This window comes from Tenrec ecaudatus, chromosome 17, assembly GCF_050624435.1.
Source record: "Tenrec ecaudatus isolate mTenEca1 chromosome 17, mTenEca1.hap1, whole genome shotgun sequence".
NCBI lineage: Eukaryota > Metazoa > Chordata > Mammalia > Afrosoricida > Tenrecidae > Tenrec > Tenrec ecaudatus.
In genome coordinates, this window is record NC_134546.1 from 17,542,190 (window position 1) to 17,556,860 (window position 14,671).

The window sequence follows — 14,671 nt, forward strand, 5'->3', positions numbered from 1 at the left end:
TGGGTTGGACCCAGAGAGAAGGGAGGGTCAGTCTAGCTTACTTAAGATGAAGGCTGGCTTGAGCCCCACAGCCATCGCATCGGACCATGGGTCTCCTTATTTGGTGAGTTGAATAGAAAGAGAGTTTATGTCCACCGTAAGACTCAATACCATCTAAGCTCCAGATTTCCTATTCCCTGGGCCCCACAAAGGTCCACCCCACAGTTCACAGGACTGATGGTCCCAGGACTGATGGTCCCACACTTGGCTTCTCAACGCAGGTCCATTCCCTAGATCCCAAAGCCCCCGGCGTGCCAGAGAGTGGAGGCATGTTTGGGTTCCTGATGCGAATGGAGCCCCGGTGGATGCCTTCAGGGGCTAACTGAAAGATCAGCCGTTCACACCCACCAGCAGTTCAGGGGGAGAAAGCGGAGGCTATTCCTGCTGTAAAGATGGCCGCCTTGAAACGGTCCTGGAGGGGTTCGATGAGCTGGATTCGACCCCACAACAGTGGGCTTGGGGGTTAGATGATTAGAAGTGGAGCCACAGTGACGGCACTGACAAGGACCAGCTCGGCAGCACTCATTCATTGTCTGAGAGGTTGGGGGCCTCTGTCCTTCATGACTTTAAATGATGGTCAGCAGAAGTGCTATTGCTTCTACAAGGCAGGCATTCTGAAGACACAGTATGACTTTAACAGAAGGCAATGTTCTGACGGGGTTTGGGGGGATTGTAGAGCGGGCAGTTCCAAATTCCATGAGAGCACTTTAAGGAAAATAAAATTAGCTTATGAGTGCAAACGCTCATCAAGCCATTAAATAACTCACAAAGCACTTGGTATAGCATGAGCCAGGCAAGTGCAGACACTCCTCACCTGACATAGTTGTGCTGAGCTAAAATGACTGGCTGGATTGAACATGGAGGCTGATGCGAAAGCCCGAGACTCTACAGAGCACGGAGTCTTGGGAAGGGCAACTGGAGTACATGTTTAACAAGAGTGACCTCCTGGTCACTAATGCCGTGAGAAGTAACGCATGTGACCATCACTGCCAACTGCCTTGGCAACAGTCGCCTCCCGGTCATCCTCTGTAACAGAGCCTGTTCTTCTTCAGGGTCATTTGAATGCATTTGCATGATGGCGCAGGCTGAGAAGGTTAACTTATCACGGGCTGCCAGCAGACCGAACCTGCCTCGGAAGAAGCATAGCTAGGATGCTCGTAAGAAGGCTTTATCTCGTGTACTTTGGACATGTTCTCAGGAGGGACCAGTCTCTGGAGAAGAACAGCTTGAATGGTACCATGGAGGGTCATGAAAAAGATGATCTTCAAGGAGACAGGTGGACACAGGGCCTGCAGACATTGTGAGGTCGGTACAGGCCGGGCCATGTTTCCTTCTGTCACACAGTCTGGCTATCAGTTAGAACCAACTAAAAGACACCTCACAACCATGGTGTGCCCAACTCAACAACTGCTCTTCTCCATCTCCCCTGAAGCTAGGAGTGACCATTTAATCCTACTCTGATCGATACGGTGTACGCAGAAATCTGTGGGAAATTTCTGGGAAGATCTCATTTCCTGCTGGAGATGCTGTCCCTTCTCTCCATGTCTGGAAGCAGGAGGCTGGCAATGCAGCAGCTGGCTTGCAAACTTCCATGAGAAAGAATGCCACCGCCATGTGTGGCAGAATAGTGAGACAGGCTGCCATGAGTGCTACACCAGTCCGGCTGCCGCCTCGGGACTGCCTCGGTGGGGAAAGCAGGCCTACTCAGCTGAATCTTGGTGGCTTGCTTTCTGCCTCATGCAAGTGGAGGCAAGCCTTAGCCAACAGAGTGCCACACGCGTGCATGCGCGCACGCTCACACACACACACACGTGTGATTTCCCCATCCAATGCACTTGGAAATCAAATAGAATAAACACAGGTCCCTTTCCAGGGTCTCTCCAAGCCTTTTTATAGCTCAGATCAGTGGTTCTCAACCTTCCTAATGCCGCAACCCTTTAATACAGTTAGTTCCTCATGTGGTGAGGACCCACAACCATAAAATTATTTTTATTGCTACTTCATCACTGTCATTTTGCTACTGTTATGAATCAGGTGACCCCTGTCAAAGGGTCATTCAACCCCCCAAAGGGTCGTGACCCACAGGTTGAGAACTGCTGGCCTAGATGCTCAATGATCCTTTCAGAGTTCATCCGACTATGGACATTTTAATTTCATGGAGCATATCTTTGGGACAGAAGGTACTTTGGGCAACAGAACTCTACATGTATTTGTTTGCTCTTCCTCTCCTGGGCCATGAGCATGTCCTTGTAGGAGTCACAGGCATAAACTCCTAGCCAACGTGGACGTTGAAAACTTGGTCACTGACTCTTAAAATCATTAATTTTTTTTTTCTCTTGACTCCAGAGAAAAGAACTAAGCATCAAGGTCTGGCCACCTGGAGAACCTGTCTGGACCATGCTCATCTCCTCCACCCTGAGGCTACAATGGTTAAGCAGTCCCAGAAAGGCACTGCCTTATACCTGTCATGTATTCAACCATGCGGGTTGCTTTTTCCTGAGACCCAGCCATTTCTCCTCACCCTTTGTACGCGTGGCGACCAACGCAAAAGACAATCTTCTCAATGCAATTCAACACACAGGGACTGTAAGCAAGGAATAAATCTTGGATTCTCAATGTCATTTTCTCAATATATTCCATGTTCTTTATGCATTACAGGAAGTGGTGGTGATCTCATGAGAAATAAAAGAATTATTGTTCTTCTCAAGGACGTCCAAGACACAATGTGCATTACATTATTGGCATCACCAGACATAAATATTTTTTAATATTTTACATGAGCAATACCCTTGTCAAAAAATGCTTGAGGAAGCCAAAGAGACTACAAATTCTATAATATTCAAACCCTTTGAACATTTGCTTGTGGATGTTTACCGTGTAATTCGTGCTCATCACAAACATGGAAACATTAAAAATAAGATACTGCCTCCCTAATTCCTCTAAGTATATCAATAGCTTTTATGTTTACAACAAAAGAGAAAAATAAACCAAAAGGATCTATTGGATTTATCATAAACCACACTTTCATAGACATACTATCTAGTTCTGAGCTATAAAGTATACTCGTTTACTCAATCTGCAAAGGTAAACCCACTGCCTAGTCCTGGTGGCTGTGTGGGATAAACAGTGAACTGCTAACCACAGGGTGGGTATTTCAAAGCCACCTGCTTCAGGACAGCGAAGAGGCTGTCTGCTCCTGTAAAGACTTAGAGTCAAGAGCCCTGTATAGGTTCACTAGGAGTTGGAATTGACTTGAGGCAGTGAGTTTGGTTTTCTGTTTGTTTTTGGGTTTTTTTTAAATTTTTTTTTTACTTTTTTTTTACAAACCCTTGTGTCGAGGGCTGACTTTCAATAGATCGCAGCGAGGGAGCTGCTCTGCTACGTACGAAACCCCGACCCAGAAGCAGGTCGTCTACGAATGGTTTAGCACCAGGCTCCCCACGAACGTGCGGTGCGTGACGGGCGAGGGGGCGGCCGCCTTTCCAGCTCTGTTTGGTTTTTATCACGTGTCTGCTACCCTCCCAAAATGAGATGAATAATGTCTCCGTGATGGGTAGACTTTGGACACAAACAACTATGAGCGCATACCATTAGCACAGCCTGGCAGGTAGGAAGCACTCAGTAAATGCCAGCTCACCACTATTGTAATGGATCCAAATGGAAAGATTTGGGATATGTCTTGCAGCACTGAGGCTGCCAGAAATTTGCTTTTGGGTTAGAGCAGTGGTTCTTAGCCTTCCTGATGCCGCTGCGACCCTTCCATACAGTTCCTCCCCCCTAAATCATAAAAATATTTTCGTTGCTACTTCATCACTGTCAATTTGCTGTTATGAATCAGGCGACCCCTGTGAAAGAGTCGTTTGACCCCCAAAGGGGTCACGACCCACAGACTGAGAACTGCAGGGTTAGGTGAATGAACAGAGGGCAAGAGAAAATCCAAAGCAAGAGAAACACCTGCAAATGTTTGCCTTCAGCAACTGGGAGGCTGATGTGAGAGGTGCGAAGAGAAGCGGGTTTGCAAGAAGAATCAATAGCACAGATGGTGACGGAGATGTCTGTAAGTGAGGCAGAGACCCTGAGTTCACCAGCCAAGTCTAAAGCTCGGTCTGGGGGGGGCTCTCTGAGGAGAGTGTAGGGAGGAGCGGATTGGTCATTTTGGAGAGTGGCAAAGTGAACGCCCCCGGGATTTCCTTTGGAGATTTTTCATCACGCATGTTTAAAAAAGACTTTCCCGTGCCATGCTTCCTTCCTCAAAACTGTCCTATGTAGGATGCATGCAGCCTTGAATCACAAGAAAGCGCACCTCCGTGATGGATTCTGTGTACCCGCAGAAGCGTTCTATTGCATGAAGGGCCACCATCCGAAGAGCCATGCCAGCCAAGGATGTCAGTGTGGCGCCTCAGCGCCAGGGTGACAAGAAAGAACAGAAACCTTCCGCCTGTACCATGGGAGGTCCGACTCTGGGGCAGCGGGCATCAATGACATGAAAGCACAGGATGCCTCGGGAGAGGGGACTTTTCTTCCTCTTCTTAAGAGTGACAAGAGCTCCAAGGAGATCCCTCTTGAGACTCGTGCTTTTGCAAACAACATCAGATCCTGTTCACTGCTTTTAATTGCATCCTGGAGGAGCCTGAAATCAATAGTGCTTTCTTGTTTATTTTCCTTTCTGCTTGGAAACCAATGCCATTGATTATCCCATCAGGCTGTGGAGCATCTCCTAATCTCTCTACACAAATCCCATTTCTATGATCTGAAAATCAAAAGGCTAGGCCTGTCTTTCCCGGAAAATATTGTTCCCCTCAGCCCACTCTCGACTCCCCCAGACCTCAGGGTTGGGGTGGAGGTAGGTTTCCTCCTGGAGTCCTACAGGTGCTCAAGAGAGCTCATCTGTTTCTTCCCCTTCAAAAATAAATGGCCTTTGAAGCACATGTCACCCATCCGGCTTGGCTTCCCATCATTCACCACCGCTGTCTTGGTCAGTGAGCACTTCCCTCCTGGCTGGTATCTTCTCCCCCTCCCAGGCCATACTCATCCCATGCAGACATGACCTGCCCAGTGCCCAGGTCCCATATTTCCTTGGTCTCTCCGGTTGTTATTTATCACCCCTCAATCTTGGTCACCCATCCCTTTGGTCAGATACCCCAGATCTTGCCATCACCACTTCCAAATTGGGCTCCATGACCCTACCCCTCAATCATCCCTTGGGGTCACTTACTCGGGCATCCCCAACAACTCTAAGACATCCGACTTACGTATTTTCTCACCTAACCTCAAACTGTCTCCTTCACACCCCTCTATGATCTGGCTTAAAGTAAGTGGTCCTCAAGGGCAACCACTTGTGGCAGCTACATCTTCTCCCGTCAACTTGCAAAGGGGTGGAGCTCAGCCTGTCAATCAGGTCACAGCTTGATGACCTCATTTAGAAGCACTATAGAGACAAATAGCTCACTGGAGACCAAATCCACTTTCTCTGCTTTGTCTCCCTTCCAGACATGCCTGTTTACAAGCCATGTGGAGTTACACTGATGGAGCCAAGCCCTGGAGCTGGAGGAGCCACATGGAGACCCACACCAGTGCTGAGATGCTTCCACAAAACTTTTCACCCACTGGCCTGTGACCTTCCTGCTTTCTGTATAATTGACTGTGCTGCATGAGTCTGTAGAAGAATTCATGGACTAGTATCGAACATATGGGCTAGTATCAGACTCATGGACTTGATCTGGGCTAGGCCAGGATGTCTCCCTGGATTTGTTTCTCTAGTCAACCTGGCCTAACACACCACTCCCTTGCAAAGTACCTAACTTCTCTGTCCCTCACCTAGCAGAGCCACACCTTAATTAAACCAGATATCATTTTGTTCAGGCCTGCGTCTGAGCACCAGAACTGTCCTGTCTGGGTTCCCTTCAAAATTACCTCGGCCTCTCCGAGAATTTCTTCACAGGACCAGAACACTTGGCTCCCTGGCGTAGGCTCCTCAAGAGGTTATCATCCTCAAATCCCCCCACCCACAACTCACTGCGCTCTGGGCCAAGAGTGAGACCGCCAAAGCAGATCGTGAAAATGCCTGCAGGCAGCCAGCACTGCCTCCTCCGCTGGCCGAGTCCTCTAACCCCCCCAGTCAACCCAGGGCCAGGCCCCAGAGAGTGGTGGTTGGCTACTCTGCCCAAAGCAACCTCTTCCCACCATTCTCCCTCATGCTGCCTGAATTTTTCTTCAGCATAACAGGTCTCGGTACTGGGAACTATTGAGTTGTTCAGCATGAGCTTATGAGTGTCAACTCCTGACTCACGGTGGCATTCCCAGCACCTGAACACTAGATGCTCAGGAAACACCCGCTGACTAGGTTGGAACCCCACCCCACCCTACTCTCCCAACCCCAAAAGAAAAAGCATTTTCACCACGGCTGAAAACTGAGGCAGTAATCAGTAAACCAGATGGGCTTGGAGTGGCAGCTGGAATTTCCCGTGTGCCTTAATTCTAGATTTACTTTCTGAATGAAGAGTCTTTGGCACCCACAAAACCCTCCTTCTCACACAGATGAAAAACATAAACCTGTGAGAATTTGCTCGGAGCTCATTGGACCGATTCCTTACTTTCTAAATCAAACTTTGGAAACGCTGACAAGTGGTCTCCTTGTGCACACAGTCAATAACTGCCAGCAAGGATCCTGAAAGTGTTCATTGTCTCTTACCTCCCATTTTTAAATTTTTATTTCCTGTGATTGAACTAAAATACACACATCATGCAATTCAATAGTCCAAGCATACCGAGAAGGTTGCACAATGCACTCTGGAACATTTTCTTCCTTCTTGTGCCCACGGTTCACTCCCTCCCCCACAGCCCCACCTCTTGCCATGCCCCCAGGGAATTGTAATTTCAGCTACTATCTTCATGAATTCTGGTTTCCCTATAGAAATATAACACAGGGACAAAGAATGGGTGGGTGGGGGGGGTGTTCCCAGCAACGATGATATAAAACAGTGAAACACCTCAAGCCAAGAAAAAGCAGACAATATTAACATTTGGAGATCAACTGAAAATGGGTCCAAAGGGAGATGTAATGGCAGGGTGTTACTTCCCAGTCTAAGCGCAGTTACTGAGAACCGCTGTATAATGCACTTTGGCTGACAGTGGGGCTGTGCACAGTCCTAGTTTGAGGGCAGTGAGGATTCACTGGGGGCCCAATCCACACAGGGACCCTTCAAAATGGATTTGGACTTCCACTATCAACCACAGTGTTTCAAAAACCGAGAATTTAGAATTTAGGCACTGGTATCATTCCCTCCTCCAAGTTTGGATCTTATTGTTTACAATCCTTGGATCACACAGACAGTGTGCTTTTTCTCTGTGAACTAGGCTGACTCCTCAATTAGAAGGCTGCTTGTTTAGTGTAATGGTTACATACTGGGCTGCAGTGTGGTTGGCAGTTCAAAATCACCAGCAGCAACTCAGGATAAAGACTGGGCTTTCTACTCCTGTAAACAGTTAGAATCATGGAAACCCACAGGGAGTCACGAATGAGTCAGCACTGACTCAAGGGCAGTGAATTTTATTTTGTTTTGAAAGAAGCCTCTTAGACCCCAGATGCTACTTTTCCTGATAGCTGGCCATCACTTGATTGCTTCACACACTTTGTTGTGACACCCATATCTTCAGTGACCTCCTTCTGAGGGCAGTACCAGGCAGTGCCATGTCAAAGGAACTAGTTGTTCTTATGTTAGGGCTACAATCAAGTGAGTACTCACAATGGATTCATATAATTGTGGTTTCTACAAGTCCCTGGTCCACAAACCTTTCTTTATAATGTGCCATGGCTACTTTGCTGGATGAGCTAAAGAGAAACAACTGAGCTTGCTAGAATTTGAGTGGGGCTGGCGCGTCTGGTGGTGTCTCTGAACTGTTCCAGTTGGAAGAAGATACTGCACTGAGTTCTTCAGAGAGGCAGCGGGCTGAGCCCACCAGTGGCACAGTGCAAGCCCAGCCACAACCCTCCGGAGCAGGCCCGCTCTGTAAAGCCCTGGGTTGCCACGACTCAGCACTGCCTGGGCGGCAACTAGCAACAGCAACACCACCGGCCACTGGAAGGCACTTCTGTAATAAAGAAAAGCAAGTGCTGAAGTCATAGCAGGGGCACATCAATAGTCTGTGTTATTACAACCATGTGTGCCTTGATTGAAAATGAGCGGCGCTGGGTGGGGCAGGGAGGGGGCAAAAATGAGGAGCTGATACCAAGGGCTCCAGGAGAAAGACAAGGTTTGGGAGAGGATGATGGCAACATATGTACCAATGTGCTGGGCACGATGGATGCATGGATCGTGAGAAGAGCTGTAAGAGCCCCCCATACAATGATTTTTAAAAAGAAAGAAAATGAGTGACCCTGGCTTCGAATCCCAGATGATAAAACTGTCCCATAAATATTAGGATTGACATTAATATCAATACGAGCATGTCCAGAGAAGAATAAACATAATCTTAGGGTGGTTTAGTTGAGTTTTTCCGCAACAACAAAATAAAGAAAAAGTAGGTCGTCTCCAGGGGAGGGAGTTCAACTAATTTCTGGAGGACAAAAAGCAGACAGTATCTGGAGACCAATGTGGATGGACAGCGAGCCCCCGCCTAGATTTCAGGCAGTGGGCTCTGAAGCCAAGGAGACCACCTCTATCTGAGAGACTCTCAAAAATCCCCAGGACTCAGACGGAAGACAGGTGGACAGAGAGAAGCTAAAACCAAAGGCAATCATTACAAGTCTCCATGGGAACAGCTGCCCCAGCTCCACCCTCTCTCATGCCCCCTGGGAGTGGTCTGTCACCCTCAACCCAGTATCACAGTACAAGGTCTTCCCTAGAGGCACTGCCCAGCCCCTGAAGGCTTGTCCTGGGCAGCCCCGATGCTGCAGCTGCCCCCACAGAAAAGCCCTTCCCACTCAGCCATGGTGGGGACTGCGCACAACAGAACCCACTCACACTTCACCCTCGGAGCACTGTCCACAGTGTCCCAAGGGACAAGATGCTGGAGACCCTGCAGAGGATGCAACATCCTGGCATGCTGCTTATTCAGCGGAGAAAATGCAGAGCTGATCAGGAGGGAACCCCCTTAAAGAGGTTCAACTTTGAGCATCACCTTATAAACCAATGGTTCTCATGTGGTGGTGACCCCCCCAACCATAAAATAATTTTTGTTGCTACTTCATCACTGTCATTTTGCTACTGTTATGAATCGGGCGACCCCTGTGAAAGGGTCGCTTAACCAACAAAGGGGTCGCGACCCACAGGTTGAGAACCACTGCTATAAACAAATCTTAGAAACTCAGCTGGGCCTGTGAACCTCAATGACTAGTTTCTCAACTTGGAGATAAAGTCAAAAGGCAGCTGGAAGGAAGGAGGATGCAGGCAAGGCAAGACGGTGGCACTGCCCTTAGTGAGCAAAGCAGAATATCCAGACTCAACCAGTGGGCTCTGGAACAAGAAACCAGGCTTTCAGAATGGTTCTAAGGACTCAGGAGGAAGGTTGCTTCAGCAGCACATGTACTAAAATTGCAACGTAGCAAGGCTCCTGATTCCACATTAAAAAATAATAATAATAAAAAAGAAATTAAAGACTCTGGAGGAGGTACAGGGGCGAGTGGCTAAAAGGAAGACCTACGATGTGTAGTCATGGCCTCCCACTTCCACGGCAGGAAGTCACTAAATCAGGCGGGGGGGGCGGGGGTGATAAATTCAGAAACTCCAATGGATGCATGCTGTGCATTATATTCATATTCCACTGTGCAAGTATTATGCTTATTACGTTGAGAGAGAGAGACATAACGCCAGCAGAACAAGAAGTAACTAGCTAAAGTGGGGGGCCTGGAGATCAGGAGTTAGGATAGAAGGTAGAAGGGTAGAAGTCCTATTTGATTGGCAAGTTGTCCCCAGCTTAGGACGAGGTTCGTTCTCACAACTCCACAGCTTAGTCCGTTGACGATTTCTTTCTTACTAAGTTTTCATTATCCTTGCGTTTTATAGTCAGTCTCTTTAGCAATCCAGTCTATATTTGTCTGGGGGGCTGGGAACACAGAAAACACAGCGTCAACATCCACCTGCTTCCTACTCCTCCAGCTACATGCATGTTATGTAAGCAAAAACACAACACCCCTCACACAGGGACAACTGTAAGTGCAGCTGTAAGTACCAACGGCAACTCCAATCCGTCCGAAGACCTTAGCTATGCCTGCATCCATGCCCTATGAAAGCAGGCCAGAGAACGAAACACGCTGGTCTGCCGTTTCCAAGTAAGAGGAAAGCGTCCTGGGCACAGTAGGTTGGGAGCAGGCAACAAGCGGGTTAAGCTGGATGCTGCATAACTATGGTAACAGATGTAGCTAATTTAGGATGCAAGTGAGGGTTCCGGAAGGCTCGGAGAGAAACGTGGTGTTAAGAGGGGGAGGGAGGAGCATGCATTCCAAATAAAGGACCGCTGAGAGAGTCCGGTCTGGATGCTCTGCCACCCGACACAGGCAAAGGGGAAAGCACTGAGCCCGCCCTCGCTCTTCCTGCTGCTTCTCCCCAGAGTTCCAAAAGGCCGACTCCAGGCTGCACCCAGAAAGCAAGCAGGCAGTTCACAAAATAACACGGGCGGAAAATCACATCAACTGTTCCATGATAGTCTGTCTTTATCTTTGAAAGCCCCCGTGCATGGCATGGGTTCTTGGAGCAAAGCAACTTATAAATGAAGCTTGAATGCACTTACGTTGACTTTCCTGTCAAGAGAATGATTCACATGTGAGCACAGCTTTAACCACCCCTTTCAAAATGCTGCCGAGACATTACTGAAGGAGCCTAAAGATAAGAACAAATCTACATGGCTGTCACTGGAAGCCGCCGTCCAGCGACAGAAATTGTGGGAACACCACAGCGTGGTAACATCAGTTCTTTCCATCCCAGAACATGACGCTCTATTTTTTGAGTAAAAACTATTCTCTGTAAAAGCGGTCCATTCTACCAAGATTTTCTCCTAGGCTAGCCCTGGCGGCATAGTGGGTTATGAGTTGGGCTACTAACACCAAGGTCAGCAGTTCGAAACCACCAGCTGCTCCTCAGGAGAAAGAGGAAGTTTTCTACTCCTTTAAAGAGTTCCAGTCTTATTTAGAGGTATAAACATGGGCATGTACATATGTAAGTATATTAATATATAACAATAAGGACATTGGGCCTCTACTCAAGTCCTCCCTCGATGCAAGAACACTTTGTTCTAATAACCTGGCATTCTGTGATGCTCACCTTCCTGACACAATCACTGAAGACAAAATGAGTGCATAAGCTAATGTGGTAAAGAAAGCTGATGGTGCCCGTCTATCAAAAGATATAGCATCTGGGGCCTTAAAGGCTTAAAGTTAAACAAGCAGCCATCTAGCGGGGAAGCAACAAAGACCACATGGAAGAAGCAACCAACCCATGTGGTCATGTGGTATGGACAGGATCAGGTATCAAGCATCAGAAGACCCAAAATGAACAATCATAACGATGCAAGTGAAGGGGCCAGAGTGGAGTCCTAAAGCCCTTCTGCAGACAGTTGAACATTCCCTCACAGAAGAGTCACAAGGAAGGGACAAGCCAGTCAGGGTGCAGTATAGCACCAATGAAACATACATTCCTCTAGTTCTTTAATGCTTCCTCTCCCCCCTCCCATCCCCCATTGTCATGACCCCAGTTCTCTCTTACAAGTCTGGCTAGACCAGAGCATGTACACCAGTATAGATAAGAGCTCTCGACACACAGAATCCAGAAGAGGTAAACCCCTCAGGGCCAATAATGAGAGTAGTGATACTATGAGGGTAGGGGAAATGTTGGGGGAGGGGCAAAAGGGGAACTGATCACAAATAATCGACGTATAACCTCCACCCAGGGAGATGAACAACAGAAACTCAAGTTAGACAGCAGATGGTGTAAAACATGAAAATAATAATAATTTATAAATTATCAGGGGTTCACAAGGGTGGGAGGGGTAGGGAAGGCAACATATGTACAAATGTGCTTGATATAGTTGATGTACGGATTGTTCTAAGAGCTGTAAGAGCCCCCAATAAAATGATTTATTAAAAAATTTTTAAGTTCTAGTCTCTCTTAAAAAAAAAAGAGAGAGAGAGAGGGAGAGTTCCAGTCTTGGAAGCCCACAGGGCAGTTTTACCCTCTCCTGCAGGGTTGTTATGAGTCAGAATCGCTCAGTAGCAGGGAGGTTTCCAAATAACACAGTGATGCACCATGTTCTAATGATTTCAATGTCGTCCTCGCTCCCTCTGCTCCATGTGCCCTCCTAATATCACCGGAGCGTTTGTTTCCTAGGGCAGTTAGGTTTGCTAGAAGTTTGTCTATTGAGTTGGCTTCCTAAAAGAAGGAACTTGCCAGAAGGGATGTGGGAGAAGGTCCAGAGGCAGGGTGCACATCCCAGAGAAGCGGGGTTCCTCCTGGCTGGGGGAGGGTGAAAGAGCAGAGAGGCAGTAAGACATGTGGGCTTTATCCCACAGGGGGAGCAGTGACAGGCTTGGGTTTTCATTATAATGATTAAGGTGAAATTCACTTGACAGTAGTCACTGTCAAGGTCACACTTTGTTGGCATTCAGGATGGTGTGCCACCACCACCTCTATCAAGTTCTCAAACATTTTCATCCCACCCAGTCCCCCCACCCCCGCCACACACACACAAAGAAAACCCATGCTCATTAGCAATCATTCCCCATCTGCCCCGCCTCCCTAACTCCTGGTGAGCCACTAACCTAAGATCCTTCTCGGTGGGTTTGCAAAGTCTCACCTACGTCTCACTTTGTCACACGTGTTTGGGACATGTGGTCAGGCGAGACCAGCCCCTGGAGAAGGACGTCCTGTTTGGTAAAGCAGAGGCGAAAGAGAAAGAGGAAGGCTGGCGCCCTGGTGGCATCGGAGGTGACTAGTTGAGCTGCTAACCACAGAAAGAGGCCGGCCCTCAAAGAGGTGGACGACCGACACTCCCACTGGAGCTACAATAATGGGCTCAATCCCGGGCACAATGGTGAAGATGGCACAGGGCCAGGCTGTGCTTTGTTCGGTGTGTTGTTTATTTTGTTCTGTTGTGCATAAGGTCACTGTGGAGCACGGTCAGCCTGATGGCACTTAACCACAACAACCCTGAATTCAGAGAGTCTGGCTATGGCTCACGGGGGGATCATACAAATGACGGCTTTTGTGCCCGACATCCTCCTCTTGGCAGCGGGTTCTCAAGAGTCACCGAGGTAGCACGTCTAAGAACTTCATGAGGAGGTTAGAGTTTTGTTTCAGAAAGACCACTCTGCAGGGGGCTAGAAAGGCAAGCCTAGAGCAGAACGGAGGACTGAAAGGCACGGGAGCGGTTCCGATTCTGGCCCAGAGCAGTGTGGGTGTAGGCGTGGAAACCCACACAAACTCGCCCAGGCAAAATGGAGGGCGACCTCAGGGACCTAGGGAGCCAAGACCAGCTGCACTTCATGAAAGCTAGAACTACAATCAATGTGGCCACCTCAAGTCACCCAAGCGGCTTCTCAAACTGGCCAGTGAGCACAGGGGAGGACTGGCCCAGGATTTCACTCCAGTGTTATCTTTTCTGTCCCTCCCTCACCGTGGCCCGCTCCTCCTGGTGTACACAGGCCAATACAGTCAGCAGCCCTGAGAGACCGCGTTTCACAGGTGCATGTCAGATTCAGTCAGCTGTCTGTCACAGTGTGAGGACGGGGTGGAAGATGCCAAACGGTTCTTAGAGCTTCCGCACGCAGAAGCCACAGGAGCTGCTACTAGGCTTGGTAAGATTTTCTTGGCCTCTTCGAGGTTAGCCACAGGAGAAGACTTGTCCAGATACCACCTGGAGCACTGAGATCTGTTTCCTGCCACCTCCGGGACCTCCTGGGGATTTGCAGGTGAGGTCCTGTGGCAGATGAAACGCACGAGTGTTTCCTGGAGGAAATCGAAGAGGAGTTGAAGAACCAATAGATGACGACCAAAGACTACAGTCTTCAGTAAGGGGTCCAACTCAATGTTAAATATATATATTTATATATATATATATACATATATATATATCCTCACCACTGACCAACAGATAACACGAGAAATGGGGGAAAGGCTGAAGTTGTCAAGGATCTCCCTTTACTGGGATCCACCACCAACGTTGATGGAAGCAAGAGTCAAGAAATAAAAAGATACATTACATTAGGTTCAATGTACTGCACAAGTCCTTGCAAAGCATGAAAGCAGAGGTGAGACTCTGAGGAAAGACGAAGGCCAGACTCAAGCCATGACTTCTAGGAGCTGCCAATCCCCCGCTCCCAGAATATGCTGAGCAAGGTAGTCATGCGCTTTCCCTTGTGTGCTATGTTGGACATTTTGTTTAAGTTTGGTTTGGTTTGGCTTTCGTAAAGTAGTCCTTAAAAGGGTTGTGGTTGTTAGATGCCATCAAGTTAGTTCCAACCCATTGCTACCCTCCACATGCAGAACAAAACACTGCCCTGTCCTGCAGTGTTCTCACAATCCATCCTCGGTCTGACCCCATTGTTCCAGCCACAGTGTCAACCCATCTCCCCGAGGGCCTTCTTCATTTTAGCCGCCCCTCCCCTTAACCAAGCAAGCTTGATGATTCCAAGGGGAAGGTA